Genomic DNA, 19822 nt, shown 5'->3' on the forward strand with positions numbered 1-19822 from the left:
CACACTGGCAAACACATGATTTGATGATTTCTAATGTTTTTTCTCCAGATCCAAAAATTAAGGGGTCTAAGATAGTAAAATGCCCTCTTCATAGAAGTCCTCTGATTGTACCATTTAAAAAATTTTTTTTCCTTAATTTTTACCCATTGCTTTGAGCATACATTGATAATTCTTGCTTGGACTGTTTATTAATAAGGTAATTGCCAAAGAGGCCATTTTACAACTCAATCTTTACTTCTACATGTATAAGTTTGTATTCAATTGTAAGGAAGAGATTATTTTCCTTGTTATTTATTTTATTTGTATAAGTATAGATTCTTATTTTATTCAATGGGTTACAATTGGTTACTCTCCTTATTTATTTGATACTCAAATGTCCCGATTTTGCCAGAGGGAGCGCCTTCAAACTGACTTGTGTCTTGTGTCCTGTTAGATATTCCCGATTCTTGGAGAATTTTCTTTTGTCTGGCACAACAGAATGCTCCTCTATCGTTTTATACTGTCCTTGCTCCACGCCTAGAATCAGCCATTTCTTCAACAGGACCTGCTATCTTTTACATGAATACAGTAGTTAGAAATGAAGATCAGAATATTAGGTGTGGTCATTGTTACTGGAATGTAATTTCTTCTACTCTTTGTCAAGACACAGATGTCAGGAACGTACGTGTGTGTGTGTGTCCCTCTACTGTCTACTGTCTGTATTTCTTTCTTTTCTTTCTTTTTCTTTCTTTCTTTCCCATTCTATCTATCTATCTATCTATCTATCTATCTATCTATCTATCTATCTATCATCTATGACCTATATAGCAAAAACATCTAATAGATATTTTCTATTCCAATTCAGCACCAACACCACAGCATTAATTCTAATCTTCTTCTTTCCATATTTGGAACTTCTTTCCCCAGTGATGCAAAACCTAGCTCCTATTATCTGTAATATATTTATCTATATGCTTAATTCTAGAATACTCAGAAAGTAACTTCAGAGTTGCTAAACTACATTGCTACAAAAAAACTAACCTGAAAAACTAGACTTAAAAATCTGTTATATTTTGTTTTTTCTTTAGGCTGAGGTTATACAGTCAAACTGCTCTGTATAAAAGATGCTCAGGATAATTAACGTTTTTCCTTCAAAGTGGTTAGGTTATTATTTTGAAATACATTAATTTTGTTTTTTTAAGAATTTCCCCATTCTATTTTATCTAATATGCAAACAGTAATATGATTCAAGAAATCAAACTCTATACACAAAGCTAGAATCAAAGAAGTAACTACCACACCAAAGGACTTCTACCTCATTCCCACCCTCCCTCAAAAAATAATCATTTACATTATTTCTGGTTTATCGGTGTTTCTTTTTTAGAGAGAGAAGCACGCTCAGATACACTGTCTTATTTTTCCTCAATTCTTCTAGAAAAAGTGGCATTTCAAGTGTACTACTTTTTACCGTTCGCTTTTTTCTCTCACTTAAAAACAATTACATATTCATTTATAGAGAACTTCCTCATTCTTTTACAGTTGAAGAGTATTGTGCTGTGTCTATAAAATTTTATTCAGTCACTCTCCTATGTATAGGCATTTAGATTGTTGCCAACGTTTCTACTTTCTGGAACTTATTAATACTTTCAATATAAACAGATATTTGATCAATTTTTGTCAATCTTCCAATGCTTCTGAGGAAAATGTGTGTTTTCTATTGTCAGAGTGTAAATTTTAATATATACGCATGAGATGTGCCTTATTTTTCATGTCTTTCCAAAAACCTAAGTTTTCCTCTCTTGCTTCTTTTTCCCGTCACCAGTCTCCAGAGGGTAATTCCCCTTTTCTTTTTATCCTCTTCTCTCTCAGAACCATTGCCTTTTTACAACTGGCATTTTGAATCCCATTCACTCTTCCCTTCCCTGTAGAATGTTATCTGATGTACAAAGATTCTTAGGGTGAACTTTCTCTTTCTAAGGGTGCCTTCAGTTCTCCTCTTTTACAAACAGATTCTTCTGGGCCCATTTAACTCTTCAAAAGGGCTTCGAGCAAGAAAAAGCTCTACTAGAAACTGGTGTTTACTTTTCTATGAGAGGTAATTTGACGTTTGTTTTGCTTTCTGTCTTCTATTTATAACCCAGGTATGATATTTGGAGGGAATGTGGACAGATTCAGAGCTAGGCAGTTACTATTTCCTTAGCTAACAACCAAATAAATTTAAAGGGCCATTATCAAAAGTATGTCTTCACTTGTGGAAACACTGGTACTTAGAACTTTTTGATCATAATTTAGCTCCAAAACCAACTGAAACAGCATCTGGATCAAGATAGAAATGTATCACCTTTTGTGAAGGAAGGATGATTTTCTAATAGTTAAAGAAGGAAGACATTCATACAGATCATTTGAAATCATATTCAGTTCATTAAAATCAAAGAACAGAAGAACTTGTATGTGGGGAGGCAAGAACACCATCCTATTTTTTATTACTCTGAATATCTCATTGGTAAGTAGGACATTTTTGTTGAACTTGAACTGTGAGATTTGAGGTAAGATTTGAGATTGTGGTAAGATTTGAGGTTAAAGCATTATTTACTCGGACTTTATATTGAGCTCAAGCAGCTTAATTCATAATGTGTTCCTTTCCACAAAGACTGAGGGAAAAGAAAAATCAATAAAAGTTCAGAATAATCTTTTATTTTTCTTGGCAAATTTCTCTTCGAGTTAATAAAGAGTGAAACAGTAAGTAATAATGGGATAGCTTTGCCAAAAGTTTCCTTGAAATTTCTGTGAAATACTTTCCTGAGGAATTCAGACATGTAATTTATCAAGGAAAGAACCTAGTATAAAAATAGAGACAATGCATTATAAAATAATAGGTGCATAGTCATTGTTTTATTGTTTGCTGTGTTATTGAAAGACAAATGATTTGTTTTTATCTGTATGTCATCATGGTTACAGTGTTAGTAAGATTAAATAGGTTTATTCAGATAGTCATGGAGTTATGGCAGACTTTGAATGAATGTATCAGTAAAATGTCTTTATCTGTTGCCTTGAGCAAAGGACACTGCTGTTAGATTACTGACTTCTTTCCATAGCCTCTCCTTAGGAGTGGCTCATGTTATTATTTTTGGCTTTTATAGAATCTAGTGCTTCTTTTCCTTGGTTAGCATAATGACACAGTGAGCCTGCTCCAAACCCACATACCAAGTAGTGGGAAAGCAAAACAGAAAACAAGACTATTTAAATAGGCTAGGTGATTCGAATGAGACTATATAAATGAACACTGATATAATTAAATTAAATGACTGTTTAAACTTAAAAGAGACTGCTTTATCTGGAAAGACTGAAATGTTTTCAATGGACAAGTTCAGCTGTGCCTAAGAAGGATATGAGAAATTTTTAGACTGTGAAAACGATAGTTTTCCATATATATTAGTGTAGTTGTGAATCCTCCATATAATGACATTTTAAGGGTGTCAAGTTTTAATATCACTATTTCTACATTTCATTTCCTATGCAGTATCATTTATATGGACAAGTTCTGTCCCTTCCTGACACCACCACCTCTACCCCTGGTTCTATCATTTAAAGAGAAAATTGGAAAAACAATGTTTCTCTTTGTACAAGTATACCATGAATAAATTGGCCTATCAGTTTGTAGGGGTATTTGTCAAGCTCCCAATAGAAAACAGAGGACACCCTCAAATGGGTGCTTCAGAAGTGTTTAATGAAAGCACTATTTAGAAAGCTGTTGACAATATTCAAGGAAACCAATAAGGGATGCACTAACACCCAGCAACAGTCACTACCATCAGCAGATCTGACAGTGCAAGGGGAGTCCCCAGTTACTGGAATTCAGAAAAGGGCTTTAGCATATGTGAGGGTCCATCAGACAGGAACTGTGGCTTTCTAAAGAGAAATGTGGCTACCGCCAAGTCATAGTCCTGGCTGGGAGGAAGCCAGAGGAATGAATACCCCTGACTCATTATCCCCCTGCCCTCCCTCATCTCATGCTGGTGACTGCCATTGGCCAAAGCCAACCAGAACCCAGAGGCAAGGAAGTTGACTGATACTTTCCACAAGGTCACCTTCTTAAGCACAGATCAGGATGGAGATCAGCCAGAGAACAGATATGGAGATCAGCCAGAGAACAGATATGGAAATGCAAAATGGAGAATGTGCAGCAGGAAATGAGAAGAAAGCTTCTAAGGCTCAATATTGTTCTCAAAAATGTTACAGTATAATTTTTAAAATATGTATTTTAGTATCAAACAGACATGATTTTGAATTCCAACTCTTTCCCCATAAACTGTGTGACCTTGAAAAAGTTACCTCAATGTTGCTAAACTTAAGTTTAACCATCATTAAATGGAGCAATATCCATATAACAGGATGATAAAATGGCACTCTTTCTGTTTCAGCTGAAACACTGAAGGCTAAAAACCAAACAATAAATGTCAGCTGTTCCCACATTCTAAAGCAAGGTGCGTGACCACTTACAAAGGAGACTGGCAACAACTGGTTTTGTGACCCCTGGCTCTTCATTAATCTTGAGAAGTTCATAAGTCACTAGTAGAAGGAGGGCAGAACTTTGCATAGGAAAGTTAGTGTTCTGTGCATTCTTACTGTCGACTTAAAAATGATACACAATGTAAGAGCTGTGAGTTCAGTTTATTCAGTGCCTTACTGAGGACTATAGCCAAAAGAGAGCCTCTCAGTAGCTCTGAGAAACTGTTCTGAGGAGATAAGGGGGAAGGAGAGTATATATATGATTTTGGCAAAGGGGTACATACAATCAAGCACACATCTCAGTAGAAGACTGCTGCTAGTCATGAGGAACAGATATCTTAGTTAACAGTTTTAGTGATTTACTAAGTATGGAGGATGCAAGAATCTGGGTTCATAAAAATTTCTCCTGAAAATATTTAACTATCTGAAGACCTGTTCTGCCAGTTTTCCTAGAGCACAGTGCTTTATTTCTGATCTCTGCCTTTCAAGGTGCATTGAAGATCAGCAGTTGCAGTGGCTGATGACTCAATTCTTATAGAACTGGGTGGGGAACAACACTCTTCATTTTACATTACCCTTCCACTGAAATGAACAGACAGTGACATGCTTCCCTTTCATCACATACCAAGTGAAAGAGGGGTCTGAATGGACATACTCTGATACCCTGACATGAGCCTTGGGAAGTTTAGGTAGCATAGGATCTGACATGATAAATTATTGTGAGATCATTATGCCCTTCCACTCATGTTCTATTATCCTCTATTAATACCTTTACTTATCTATAGATTTTCATCATTTCCCTTTCATGTTTCATTATTTCTGATAATGGCTCCTAACTCTTCTGCTTTCTCCTTAGATGGATATCTTTAATGTCTTTTACTTTTGTTGTTGCTCTTTCCTAGACTGTCTCTAACTCTGCTATGATTGTATTGAGGGAGGAGGACTAAAATTATACATTGGAATTCTGATGTGCTCTTCCTTTATTACCTCCCCACCAAACAAACAAATTTAAAAAAAAATTGGATTGCTTCAGCTGGAATCTAAAATGTATGTGTCCTTAGAATGTCTACATAGGCAAAAAGAACACATCCAGCACCAGAAAGATATGAAAAGTAATGAAGGAATAAGATTTGATGACCAGAAAAATAAACAAAAGAAAACAAATAGTGAGGCTAAAAAAACCAAAAGCCTTTCTGCTTCACTTTTCTGCATTCATTACAACTAGAAATTATCTCCAACTGCTGTTCTCTGTTCTACTCTGCTTTTGACATTCTTAGAGCTTCCCTGTGTTAGAAGTCACTAGTATAAAGACAGGTCGTCTCTCTGACATAAACATAAAAACGTGAAAGGGCAATAAATCTTCAGTGACTGGCATGCTTATAAGGAAGCACTGAACTTCAAGGGTTGTTAAATATCACCTGAATTTGTTACTTAAGCCCAAGGGGTCCAGGTCTCCTAGAGTGACATCTTTAATATCAGTGAACATATCAATATTCTGCTTGTCTACTTTTCTATCTGATGTTTCGCTAAAATATTTTTTGACAAATTTAGGATATGTTTATGTCCAGAATCACTAAATAACTACTATCCCTATATTTTCAGATATTAATTGGTAGTTAAAGAGAAGCACAATGAATTATTTCATTACATGATGTGACACGATAGTCCCAAGAATGGTAATATAAACGCCTCCATTTTAATCACAGCAATTGCATTTTAATTTATATATCTGATGCAGGTGAAAAACTATCACTGATTATCTCTTATATTCTCTGCCTTAGGACTAAGCTCCCTAGAAAATTGGGGTTGTTCCACTATGCAGTTCCACCTCTGCTCACCCTCTGGCATTCTCCATGTCCCTGAGCACAGGGTAATTAAGTAATAATGACATCTCATGAGGGACATTGGTGTACTTACAGGAAGTATTTATTAAGAAAGTATTTGACAAAAGGGAGCTCTCAGCTGCTGAGATTTGTAGAATTCCACTTACCGTATAGATTAAACATCTGATTTAGACCCTTGACACTAGACTTGGGACCCTTGTTAGTAATTCTGTTAAATCAAAGAGACAAGAAAGTAACAGCTAACTTAGTAAGGAAGTGGATTATTCCAGTTTAATGACATCAATAGCTCTTCATTGTAATTAACTGGGAAGTAAATGAGATGAAGAACAAAATTCAAATAGTTAAATCTATAAAAAGCTTAGAACTAGAAATACAGACCTAGACTTAGCCACTAATATATTAGGAGTCAAAGTGTCTGCCACTGATTATATAGGGAGATATTATAAAGCCCGAGATGAGTAATGAGTGAATTAAAAATATGGATGTAACTGATATATAAAATATGTCACACAAAGTTTCATCAGGTGGAGATCAAGATAGTGGAAAAGAAGGATGAGGAGTTCACCTCCTCCTTCAGATACACCAAAAATACATCTACATGTGGAACAATTCTCACATAATACTGACAGAACTCTGACAGAAGATCTTATACAGGCAAAATTACAAGAAAGGTAACCGTGTGACTAGGCAGGATTTAAAAAAAAAAAAAAAGAATCAGGACAAGACCTGTGCCCCTGGGAGGAAACTGTGAAAGAGCTCACCTTGGGAACCCCCTTTGAAGGTGAGAGATCACCCAGGACAGATAGGGAGCTTCAGAGGCTCAGAGGACAGTGCAGCAGTCAAGTTGTGGCAGGTAGAACAGAGAGAGACCATGCTGCTGACAGGCCTGTGACAATCACAGATCGAAGAGTTACCACTCAACATCCAGTGCAGGCTCTGGTCACCACACCACCAATCACATCCCCCATCAAAGGGATAACAGCCAGCATACACAGAGGAAAGACGTAGTAGCCATCTCTACTAAAAACAGCCTTCACAACAAAAATATTACACTCACAAGGCTCCCACATAAACACACCCTTCAAGACCACAGTAGATAACTGTTACTCCTAAATTCATATAAAGCATCCTAATCTGTGCATAATGAGGATCCCATAAGGAGAAGAAAAAGAAAAGGGGATTGTAAATGTATTTGAATAAATTATTGTTGAAAACTTCCTAAATCTGAAGAAGGAAACAGGTATCCAGCTAGAGGAAGCATAGAGGATCCCAAACAAGATAAATCCAAACAGACCCACACCAAGACATATTATAATTCAAATGCCCAAAGTTCAAGATAAAGAGAGGATTCTAAGGCAGCAATACAGAAATAAAGAGTTAATTACAAGGGAATCCCAATAAGGCTATCAGTTGCTTTCTCTACAGAAAGGTTGCAGGACAAAAAGGAGCAGCAAGATATATTCAAAGTCCTCAAGGGAAACATTTGAAAACTAGGATGCTCTACCCAGTAAGATTATCATTTAGAATAGAAGGAGATATAAAGAATTTTTCAGACAAGCAAAAACAATGGCATGGAGACTAAACAAATGCTACTAAAAACCCAATGGTTTGATGATGATATCAAAGAGGAAATTTTAAAATACCTTGAGACAAATGAGAATGTAGCACATTAACCTTAGCAGTGTTCTCCTAGGGCAGTCTACTCAAGCAATAGAAATAGAAGCAAAAATAAACAAATCGGACCTAATTAAATTTCAAAGCTTTTGCAAAGCAAAGGAAACCATAAGCAAAACAAAATGACAACCTACAGAATGGGAGAAAATATTTGCAAATGATGTGATTGACAAAGACTTACTTTCCAGAATATATAAAAAACTCAATAACAACAATAAAAAACCTCCCAAACAACCCAGTCTAAAAATGGGCAGATGACCTAAATAATGAATTCTCCAATGAAGACATACAAATGGCCAACAGGCACATGAAAAAATGCTCAATATCACTAATTATCAGAAAAATGCAAATCAAAACTACAGTGAGGTATCATTTCACACCAGTCAGAATGACCACCAGTAAAAATTCCACAAATGATAAACGCTGGAGAGGGTGTGGAGAAAGGAGAACTTTTCTACGTTGTTGGTGGGAATGTAATTTGGTGCAGCCTTTATGGAAAATAGTATTGAGATTCCTTAAAAAAAAAAAAAACCTAAAAATAGAGTTACCATGTGATCCAGCAATCTCACTCCTGGGCATAAATCTGGAGAAAACTCTAACGATACATGCACTCTAATGTTCATAGGAGCACTATTTACAATATTCAAGACATAGAAACAATCTAAATGTCCATTGACAGATGACTGGATAAAGATGTTATACACACACACACACACACACACACACACACAGTGGAATACTACTCAGCCATAAAAATAAATTAATGCCATTTGCAGCAACATGGATGGACCTAAAGATTTTCATACTAAATGAAGAAAGTCAGTAAGTGAAAGACAAATACCATATGATAACACTTAAAAGTGGAATCTAAAAAATGATACAAATGGACTTATTTATATCACAGAAACAGACTCAAAGACATAAAAAAACAAATTTATGCTTACCAAAGGGGAAAGAGGGTGAGAGATAAATTAGGAGTTTGAGATTAGCAGATACAAACCAGTATACATAAAATAGATTGACAACAAAGTCCTACTGCATAGTACAGAGAACTATATTCAATATCTTATAATAACCTATAATGAAAATATAAAAAAGAATATATACATGTATAACTGAATCACATGCTGTACACCAAAAACTAATATTTTAAATCAACTATACTTCAATTAAAAAATAAATTTTAATCAACTTAAAAAAAAGTTTCATCAGATCACTTTATTTTGAGGAAACAGTTGTGTAGCAGATGTCATTTTACAACAATGGCCATAGCAATACCTCCTGTCCTACACACCATTCTGAATAGTGACCTTTCCATCCACCCATCAAGATGTGGAACCTAATTTACTCCCCTTCACCTAGGTTGTCTTAGTGACTTGCATGAACAACAGATTTATATGGAAGTAATGTTCTCGATTTTTTGAAACATTCCTCCTTAGAGTAACCTATCAGAACTTGACCTTGATATGCAAAGTCCAAATCACATGGAAATGTCATATGCAGGCCTGTTAGTGGCCAGTCATAGCTGAGTTCTGACCTAAAATCCAGCATCAATTGCCTGTCTTGTGAATGCACCATTTTGAACATCCAGCCCATGTGAACCTTCAGATCACTGTGGCCTAAATATCATCTTACTGAAACTATGTGAGAGACCTCAAGCAAGAACCACCTAGCTGATCCTAGTCAATACAAAGAACCATGAAAAATAATAAAGTGTTGTTTTAAGCCACTAAATTTTTGCATGCTTTGTTATATAGAAAAAAGTAACTGAAACCTCTGGTGAGGGAACTGATAGTATACTTTTTATTTCTTCTGGTTTTTTAAATTCAATTTGTACCATGATAATATTGCCTTTATCTTAAGAGCACCTAAACAATTTATTTTCAATATTCTAGTTGAGATTCATATATTCTGCAAGGCATTAATTTTTGTCGACCTTTCTAATACTTTCTATTACATACTCATATCCCACATAATATTTTTTCTTACCTTTCATACATTATACTATTTTAAGCAATAAATGTGAAAGGAATATGCTTCCAGATAGCTCAGTCCAAGATAGGATTTGGAAGGCTCATTTGTATCATCATTTTAAAAAAAAGATTTTTTTGAAACTACTTCTATTTTATGAATTGCTTTTAGCCTATGCTATTGGTGGGTCTCCTTCCTAGATAACACCTAAAGAAAATGCATTTGTAAAGGGAGTTTAATAGTAAGAGAATCATTTTGATATTATATATATAGATAATAACTAATATTTTCAAATGTAACTATTATAATTTTATGGATATGTACATTATTTCTACATGGATAATACTGCACATCCATTCATTATTTCAAAGAATAACACACTGCTCCTCTTCTGAGTGTTGACTCATACACACACACACACACACACACTTCCAAATATAGTTTGTACCCTTTCCAGGATTCTGACAAAAGGAGTAAGTGACCATTTCCTCGTTAATTTTAACAATATTCTTTTCTTAAACTTTACTTTCTTGATAACTAAAACCAGAAATACATTTACAGTTTCATTTGTATGTTTATACTTCTGTGATTAATAGTAAAATTAAATATTATTTTAATTGTCTCTTGGTCATTTGTATGTGTTTTTGTACGGTTTCTCAAATAATATTAACATATAAATTCTAAGGTAGTTTCCAGTTTTTGGAAGTTGTATTATTTATGTATATATTTCAAAAGTTGGATAATATGGAGAACCACAAAGAAAAACTGTATTCTTTCTACTCAAGAGTAATATGATCCTATTATATGTGATGGCTTTTGATGTGTCAACTTCACTAGGTTGAGCTAAAGTCCTCAGAATTTTCTTTCACTGTTTTTCCAGGTAGAGTGGGCTACAGAGGATAGGCTCTTTTGATGGAGTTGGTAAATGAAGGAGAAGTAGAGATTTTTTGGTTGCATATACACATCTTCTCTCACTTACTCAAGCAAACGCTAATCTGGGTGCTAGTGTGAAGGGATTTTGCAGATCTGATTAAAGTCCCAGTAAGTGTAAGTTAATCAACAAAAACAAAACTTTACCCACCAAGGCCAACCAGACAACAGCCACCACTGAGTGCCCAATCTGCCAGTAGCAGGTACCAACCCTGATCCTGTATATGGCACCATTTCTCAAGGTAAAGAGCCAGCTACCTGGTGGTAGGTTGAATACACTGAACTGCTTACATCATGGATGGGGCAGCACCTTATTTTTACTGAAACAGACAGTCACTCCAGATACAGATTTTCTTTCCATTCCGGCGATGCTTCTGCCTAAACTACTATGCCTAGAATAATACAAATGCTTTATACACACTTATTTATTTTGCTTCTCCGGTTGAACTCTGACTTAGGCATTCTGTAAACTTTCCTTCTCTCTTTATATTCACAATGGAAGCTCCTATTTCCTATATGTTTTCATTTAATTATATTAAGAATACAAGCGAAGTCTCATTTCTTAAATTACCTAAATCATATGAATAGGCCTCCCTCTAATACCCTCCTACCAACATTGGCTGAGTCAGGTGTCAGTTTTCTGTATTTCCTAGCTGGCACTGACTCATTCAAGAAATACAGGAAAGCAGGTTCCCCCTACTCCTGTCTTTCATGCAGAAGATGTCATTCTGTTCAACTGTTTTTCTTTGCTCTCTACTGCCACACAGCACTGCTCTTATACCTTGTTATGAGTTGAACACTGCTCCCCCATCCCCATTCTTATGTTAGATCCTAAACCCCAGCACTACAGAACATGACCACTTTAGGATGTAGTCATTGCAGGTAGTGAGTTAAGCAAGACGAGGTCACACTGGAGTAGGATGAGCCCCTAATCCAACATGACTAGTGTTTTATAAAAAGGGGAAATTTGGACACAGGCATGCACATGGCAGTAAGGAACATCATATGAAGATGAATGCAGAGATCAGGGTGACACTTCTACCAACCAAAGAAGCCAAAATTCACTAAACTGCAAGAAGCCAGGTGAGAGGCATGGAACTGATTCTCTCTCACAACCCTCTGGAGGAATCAAGCCTGATGACATCTTGATCAACTTCCAGCCTCCAGAGTTGTGAGATAGTACAATTCTATTGTTTAAACTACCTAGTTTGTGTCACTTCATTCCAGTAACCCAGGAGAACCAAGACAAGGTGAGTAAAGGCAAGGACTTGACCTACACCTGTAAAGGGTCTGCACAACAACCTGAACCTGAATAACTCCTGTTATTCACCATCTGGCACTCAGAGGTAGCAGAACACCCTCTGTATCCCTAAATATCTGCTCCTAAGATTAACATGACTCAGACCTGAGTAAAATAGACCTCCACAAATCTTGCATACATTTTTCAAAGAAAAGGTAACTATGTCCAAATTCTATGAAAGTCTGTGGGTTGGGGACAGACACTGCAAAAAGCATAGAGAGGTAGAATTACTTAGGCAAAAGGTATGAAAGTTAACATTTACTGGTCATGCAAAAGGAAATGATATCAAGTTATACTTTTTAAAATGTGGCAACTACCATACACATCACAAGACACAAGAATAAAAATATACTTTATTACTTAGCTGCCTAATACAGCTCTATAATACTTTTATTTTTGTACTTTTGGTGCTTTATTTCTTCTTAGTTGTTGTTATGGAGGTACTGGGGATTGAACCCAGGACCTCGTGCATGCTAAACATGCATTCTACCATTTGAGCTATACCCTTCCTCTGGCTGTTCATTTCTTCATCAACTCTTCGTCTCACAGCAGTTTTTTTAAATGATAAAAATATTAAAATAATTAAATCTTTTAATGGCAGAACTAAACACTTTTTATCATAAAAATTTAGCATAATTACTTCCAGCTTTACAACTTATAATTGGTAATGTAATATGATGCTAAGATCGTTGTAAAATTTGGGGAAATATCTATCATTTTCTTTCATATACAAGACATGAGGTATTGGACATTTACATTTTTCTTGTTTAATTACTAATCTTAGATATGTTTTCAATCAACAATATTCACTAACTAGTTTTTACCTTAATACCCAATCTAGAGGGTCATATTATGATTTTTGTATTATGAAAACTAAATTGCCTTGCCTCAGTTTTGAATAAAATTATTTCTCTTCCTAATTATTAAAACATTATTAAAGTTTTTAAAACTAAAGGAAATCAAATAATTCATTAGAATGAAACTGCTGCAAATTTTTGCATTGTCCCTTATTTGTAAAAATTGTATTTTTCTTTATTTCTTTTCCTTTATTTTTCTGTGTACTGTTTTGGAGTGTTCTGATTTTTAAAAATCTTTATTCCTTCTGTTGTCATTTTCTCATCTATATTTGATTAACAATTGTAACTCTCTCTCTTAACTTTACAATTTCTACCTCAGAATTCTAGTTTCTCTTGTGCTATAATTAAAGATTTTTGGATATTTCCATTTTCTACCTTTTTGGGTTTCTGCTAGGATACTTCTTTTTCTTCAATACATAAATTTTGTTCCTATCAAAAATTCAGGAAGAACATATAAAGTTTTTTGGATGCTTTTATTGTCAACTCATTTACACCGAGAACAGCGTTCCCCAGAATTTCCTTCTCTGTGTGGTTCAAGAGTAGACATGTCCACAAGTGAAGGTTGGCAAACTATGGGAGGCAAAAATGAAGTATCAGTCATTATCACCCGAGGTTGTCATTGGGTAGAGTCTGTGAAAGACAGACATAGAGGTGCAGGCAGGTTCCAGTTTGTCCTTACTCTTCCCTGTTCCAAAACCAGCTCTCCTTAACATTGTGGGCCCTAATGACCCACCCAAGCCCACTATCTGACACTTCACTGTGAACTTAAAGCAGCAATAGTCACAAAGAGCCAACAGCCTTCCATGGACCTCTACTGGTACTGTTCTCCACCGTCCCACCATAGCAGCTCTCCGTGCTTCATTTTCAGGTTTGTTCACCTGTACCATGACTCATATTTTCTCTCTCTTAATTTTCATTTTTGGACCTGTATATCACCAGCCTCTCCAACAATTATGCAAGTTCTAATTCCTCTCACAAATTTCATATTGTATATATGCTTCGTGCTTCTACTTCACTGATTAAACCATGACTGACATAGAAACAAAGTTAATCAGAAATGATCATGCACTCAAAGGCAGGTCACATGCATTTTGAAGTTGCTGCTCCACAATTTTGGGCTAAACACACTTGTGTAATCAGATTCCTCTAATCCTACATACCTTGACTTATTGATACATGTGTGTAGGGATTTTGTCTCTGAAACACTTCTGACACAGTAAAGGGTCTTGTATTAGTGGAACTTAATTTCAGACTTCATCAGAATGAAATGCATCAAATGTGGTAGGATGCAACCTGTATGCAGGGGTGCATAAAGCATGCTACTCTACCTAAAGATATACTCACTTCTGTATTACTGTTACTAGTTTGTGCTCTATAAACAGCAATATGCTAATAAGTTCTATTTCACAGGATTCTCAACCAAAAAGGAGGAAAATCTCTGGTATGTTTATACACTACGTAACTGAGTACATTCCTGTTAAGAGGGAATGTCTATATTGGTTTAATGGGATCTGAACCTTCTGTTTACAATTTGACACAGGTGATCCCTGGAGGAATTTTACACATACTTATTTCTGGCTTCATCTGTTTCAAACATTGTTTCTCTCTCTCTGCCCATATACTCCTGGGACATGTGACACAGGATGTCCTTGTACCCCTGTGCTCCCTCTGGCCCTGCACCTTTTGCCATGAAGCCACAAGTCAGTATACTGAGTATTAGAAACATTCTTTGAGGCTATTCCAGTGCTAGCAAAATAAGTGATTGTTTAGGTATGGAAATGACCATGAACCACTCTAAATATATGCCAGAAAGCCAAATAAAAAATATTTCCAGCTCAACAATTAGTTGTAGTGCTCATACTGCTTAATAATGGTCTTAAATACTATCATTGACTTACAGTATTTCCTACTGTTTCCAGTTGATTTATGATGTCATGTTTTTAATACCCAGTACTTTACTGCATTTAGTGAGTCCTTTTTTGTTTTACTTTGTTTTTCAATTTAGGACTCCTGCACCAGCACTGAGAGAGAATCAATTCTTTGTTCCTACACTAATGGAATGAAATTTTCCTAGTCCATTGTTTACAAATGTGCCATCTTTTAAAAACCCAAACTTCATGTGGGGCCTCAGGTCTTTCTCCCCACATTCAGTGGATGCTTGGCCTCCTCTCCCATCCTTGGGTGAGCTTCCTACTTGCTAAGAGTCTGGTTACCAAAAACAACTACCACACAGCTATCACCACCCTTGTGGCAACAGATTCAGGGTCATTTTTAAAATCAGCTGCTCTGATGATTATTTCCTTTTAGTTTTTGATACCTGATCATTTTTCTTTCTTGTGAGTCTAACAATATATTGAAAATAATCTAAAAGGATTATTTTCTTTAGCCAACATATTTCTAAAGTTGTAGTAAAGGGTTTTGGGGTACTCAGGCTGCTATATATTCAGAACTGAGAGTCAATGAGCACCAGTTTAAACATGTCCATATGTATGCTAACTGACTGGATACACACAACACTGCTAGATACTGCATCAGGATGGCCTCTGGGGGAATTGTGCTTCCCAGAGTACTGTGCACAAAATAGATCTTCAGTAAATGCATATGGAAAAGTGTTGGTTGAAGATCAATAAGAGAAGCAAATTAAATGTTAGAGGCCAAGGTTAAGTACCTTTTACTGCAGTTTGGCAAACTCATGTTATTAACTGACCGTATACCTGGAAGATTTGCCATGGGAATTCCAGACCCAGAAAGCAAAGAGAATGATGATCTAGGATTGATGCCCCCAATCAGCTAACTAGATTTTCATGCTCTAAGCCGTTTCTTTCAGGCCGCAGAGAACGACTGCCAAGTATCATATCAGACAGGAGCAATGACTCCCCTACCTGACACCTTAGGAAAGTGGCAAAAAAGGGTCCAGGGCTCTAAGATGTCAGCACCAAAAGGTCAACACATAGACACTGTCACTCAGGATTCTACAAGAACGAAGAACCAAGCCTCTCCAGAACTCCTCTCTTTACAAAACAAAGATAACCTGGTTTTAATCTCTCAAGGCTATTTTGTAAAGAGACAAACCAAATTGATCAAATGCAGCCAATACAGTACAAAGGCTTACTGAATAGGATTTTAAAATTGTTTTTCAGTAAGTAGAGATGGGGACCTATAACTTGTTTTGAGGCAGTAAATCATGAGTAAGATTCAAACAGATTTTAACACATCCAATTTTTAGTTAATCACATTATTTGTCCCCTTGTGCCTTGAAAAATATTTATAGGATGTTTTGCTTTAATTTCTTTATGCATGAATTGAGTATAATGTGTATGTTTTCATCACACAAGAATAAATACAGCAAAATCATCATAACAATTTTATAAAATATAAAAATGTCAGGTATTTCTTATGTAATACATCCAAGTCTCTCAAAACTGAGTATTGAGATTTCAGTAAAATGTAAATAAACTTGCAAATCAAAAATGAAAAGACCAAAAGCCCACTTAAAAATTGGCAAAAGATGTTACACACACACATACCAGGGATATATAAAAAAACAGTAAGCATATGAAAAGGTACTAAGTTTTAGGATCATGGAAACTCAAATTTAAACCTCAGTGGTTTCCTAATATAAAAATCCCAATAACACCAAGTGTTGGGGGGCAGCAGATAGAACCATTGTACATTTTTGGTGAGAGTGTAAAATGGTACAACCATTTCGGAAAAATGTTCGCAGGTTCTTATAAAGTTAAACATATGTGACCTGGAAATTCCACTCCTAACTAATTACCCAAAATAAATGAAAACCTATGTCTATGAAAAGACTTTTACAAAACTAGATTAGCAGGATTATTCATAATAATCAGAAAAAGGGGAAAAGCTCAAATGCCCATCAACAAGTGAACAGATGAAGAAATTTTGGTATATTTGTGCAAGGGAATATTTCCAAGAAATAAAAGTAAATGAATTTTGGATATACTCAACAGCATGGCTGAATCTTACAGATATTAAGCTGAGCAACAGGACCTGAATATAAGAGAATACTTTTAAGTTTTATTTATACGACATTCTAGAACCAGAAAACTGACATGAGGTAACAGAAGATATAAACAGGCTGATTCTGAGGGAAAGGGATGGCATAGAAGGTGGTATGAATGACCTTTCTGGGATGATGGATATGTTCTTTATCTTTTGTAGGTGATGGTTATGTGGGTGTATCTGACTGTCAAAATGGAACCAACGGAACACTAAAGCAACGGGCATTTTATTACATACAATGTACACTATCACTGAAAAAAATCTAAATGGACTGTCTTCAGAAATTTGGAGTTCCATACCAGTGGAAGTCTTCAAGCAAAGACCAAGAGACAGAATCACTAAACAACTGGACTAGATGCCTGGCTTTTGAGTTTCAGAATGCACTGGAATCAGAGCTCGTAAATGTACAAAATCAAAGTAGCACAACTCCCAGAGACTCATTTAATAAGAATAAGACGGGACTCAGGTACTTTTATTTTTAATTGGCACCCACCTCATAAAATTCTGAAAAAGATGGATAAATCACTGACTCCAATTCAAGAAGCAACAAAGGAACAGTAAGGAGTAACCACCATTCACCATTCTCAATACTTCCTGTTTCTAAATTTTAAGAGGGAAATCATGATGAGAAATATTGATTGATGTGTTCTATAGATGGACACATTTCAGTATATTACTATAAAACTATATTAAATCAATATGTTTTACTCATTATTTTCAGTGAAGACAATTTAAAGTTTCTTCTCTTTTGTTTCCCATACCCAGTTTTTTTATATATTTGAGAAAGTTACATAATCTTCTCTTAACAAAAAAGAAATCACTACCAGTTTTTCAGGAAACAGCAAACAAAAAGGCGAGTAAACCTGTAAAGACCTATTAAACCTACACACTCTCAGTTTATTTATAAATAAGTGGCTTCTACTACACACATGCCCCCTTGATATCTATCAGGCTGCATATTATCATTTCATGCTAATTACTCTAATTTTAGTAGCATTCTCCTGTAAGCCCAAAGCCAAAAAAAAAAAAGTTTAGGGCCAAAAATGGTTGTTGGGGGTATTATCTTTTCTCTTTGTGAACGTTACTGATACCTGTTTTGTATACATAACCCCAGAACACAGAGGTAGGGAAGGTTAACTACCTGGAAGGTAACCTGAGCTATCTTGAAGAAGTAGTACTTGGTGACAGGTGGACACGGGGGAAGTCATTCCAAGTAGTGGAAAGAGCACACACAAAGGCGTAAGAGGAGGAAATACTGCTACAAGGATTGTAGATTTGGTATAATGAAAGTTGTGTTTTGGGGAGTGAAAACGACAGGGACACTAAACGAGTAGAAGCAATGAAACAATATGATAAAAATTAGATGTGCTATAATTCTCACTCTTGCGGCATTGTGAAAAGTAAATTGGAAGGAGTATGGCAGAGATAAGACGTGAGGCAGACAGCTTTACGGTTCAAGTGACAAATGATAAGGCTCTACGCAAAGGCAGTCCTGTGAGAGGTGACTAGAAGGTGAATAGAACAAAATCGCAAAGATTTTTATGAGATTGAATATAAATAGTGAAGGATATGAAGGAATCCAAAATGAGATGGAATGAACAGTAAGGTTCTGAAATGCAATGCAATAGCAGATGTGGTGTGCACAGATAAGGGGAGAAAATAAAGATTAGTCTTGAACACACTTGTATTTGTTATTGTAGCCATCCAGGTCCAGAAAGCTGTTAGAAACTGAGACAAGAATTTAAGAAATGAGGTCCCTACTATCAACATAGTGTTTCTGGGAAAGGTTTTCTGACGAAAACAAAGGATGACAGTCAATTCACTAGCAGGGACGAGTGCTACGGTCGAAAACAAAGAGAGGAGCATCCTTAGCCCAGGAGAGGAGCCTAATGGATTTCACTGAGTTTATGGTGCTTACTTCTCTCCTAGGTGAATATCCTCATTTAGAAAGCTAATAGGATTTCTACAAGGGCAGACTCAACAAATGACAATGCAGCTCACATTAAAACATTAATCCTGATAAACCATGACAACAGACTGATTCTCAACTGAACAGGAAAAAAAAAAAAAAAAAAAAGGAAGAAAGAAAGAAGAAAGCTTGAAGGATCTAAAGCTAACTTTTTTCAAAGGGTAGTTGAAAGCAATAAAGTTTAAAGTCGTACAGTAGGAAAGATTAAAAGAAACTCAGCAAGCTACGCCTCACAATGAAGGAGAAGCGGCAGTTGTGATTCTTTCACAAACAAAATACGCTCTGTGGCCAGAGACTTTTGAAAGCAAAATCATTGAAGCAAGTAAAATAGATGATAGCTTATTCTTATGTGAGGTTTATGATTTGCAGATTTAAAATAATCTCTAGGTCTCCCCAAAATGTTGTATTAAAAAATTCCCATTGACTTTTCCGTCTAGTCTACATCTTTTTCAATACATATTCTTATCTCTAAATAAAAAAGTTTCAAGAGTATTAAAGTGATATGCTTTTACTGTTTGATTCATGTGAGCATCATATGTGAACAAAAGTTCTTTAAAGCAATGAGTCCAACAATTTATTTTCATTACAAACATAATCAAATTTTAAAAATTGTTGTGATAAGGATTTAATTTGATTGAAACAAAAGTCATATTTTCTTTCTAAAGGCTAGTAAAAGCAAACTTCACACTGCAGTATTTGGGTTAGTTTTTAGATTCTCCAAAACTGTTCACTTATTTCTAAAGAAATATTCAATGACAGAGCA

At 35.6% G+C, this 19822-nt stretch overlaps 2 long non-coding RNA genes across 3 annotated transcripts in view; one reads left to right on the forward strand and one right to left on the reverse strand.

Moving 5' to 3' along the window:
• Window positions 1-19179, forward strand: part of LOC123615190 (uncharacterized) — a 202162-nt gene extending 182983 nt beyond the window's left edge. For both annotated transcript variants that reach the window (XR_012504539.1, XR_012504538.1), the window contains one exon: window positions 17250-19179. This is a non-coding gene — a long non-coding RNA (uncharacterized LOC123615190). The remainder of the gene's footprint in view (window positions 1-17249) is intronic.
• The window catches only part of LOC141576226 (uncharacterized), a 307600-nt gene that overhangs the window by 106574 nt on the left and 181204 nt on the right, over window positions 1-19822 (reverse strand). The window lies entirely within an intron of this gene.

The sequence above is a fragment of the Camelus bactrianus genome, chromosome 3 (genome assembly GCF_048773025.1).
Source record: "Camelus bactrianus isolate YW-2024 breed Bactrian camel chromosome 3, ASM4877302v1, whole genome shotgun sequence".
In the NCBI taxonomy this organism is placed as follows: Eukaryota; Metazoa; Chordata; class Mammalia; order Artiodactyla; family Camelidae; genus Camelus; species Camelus bactrianus.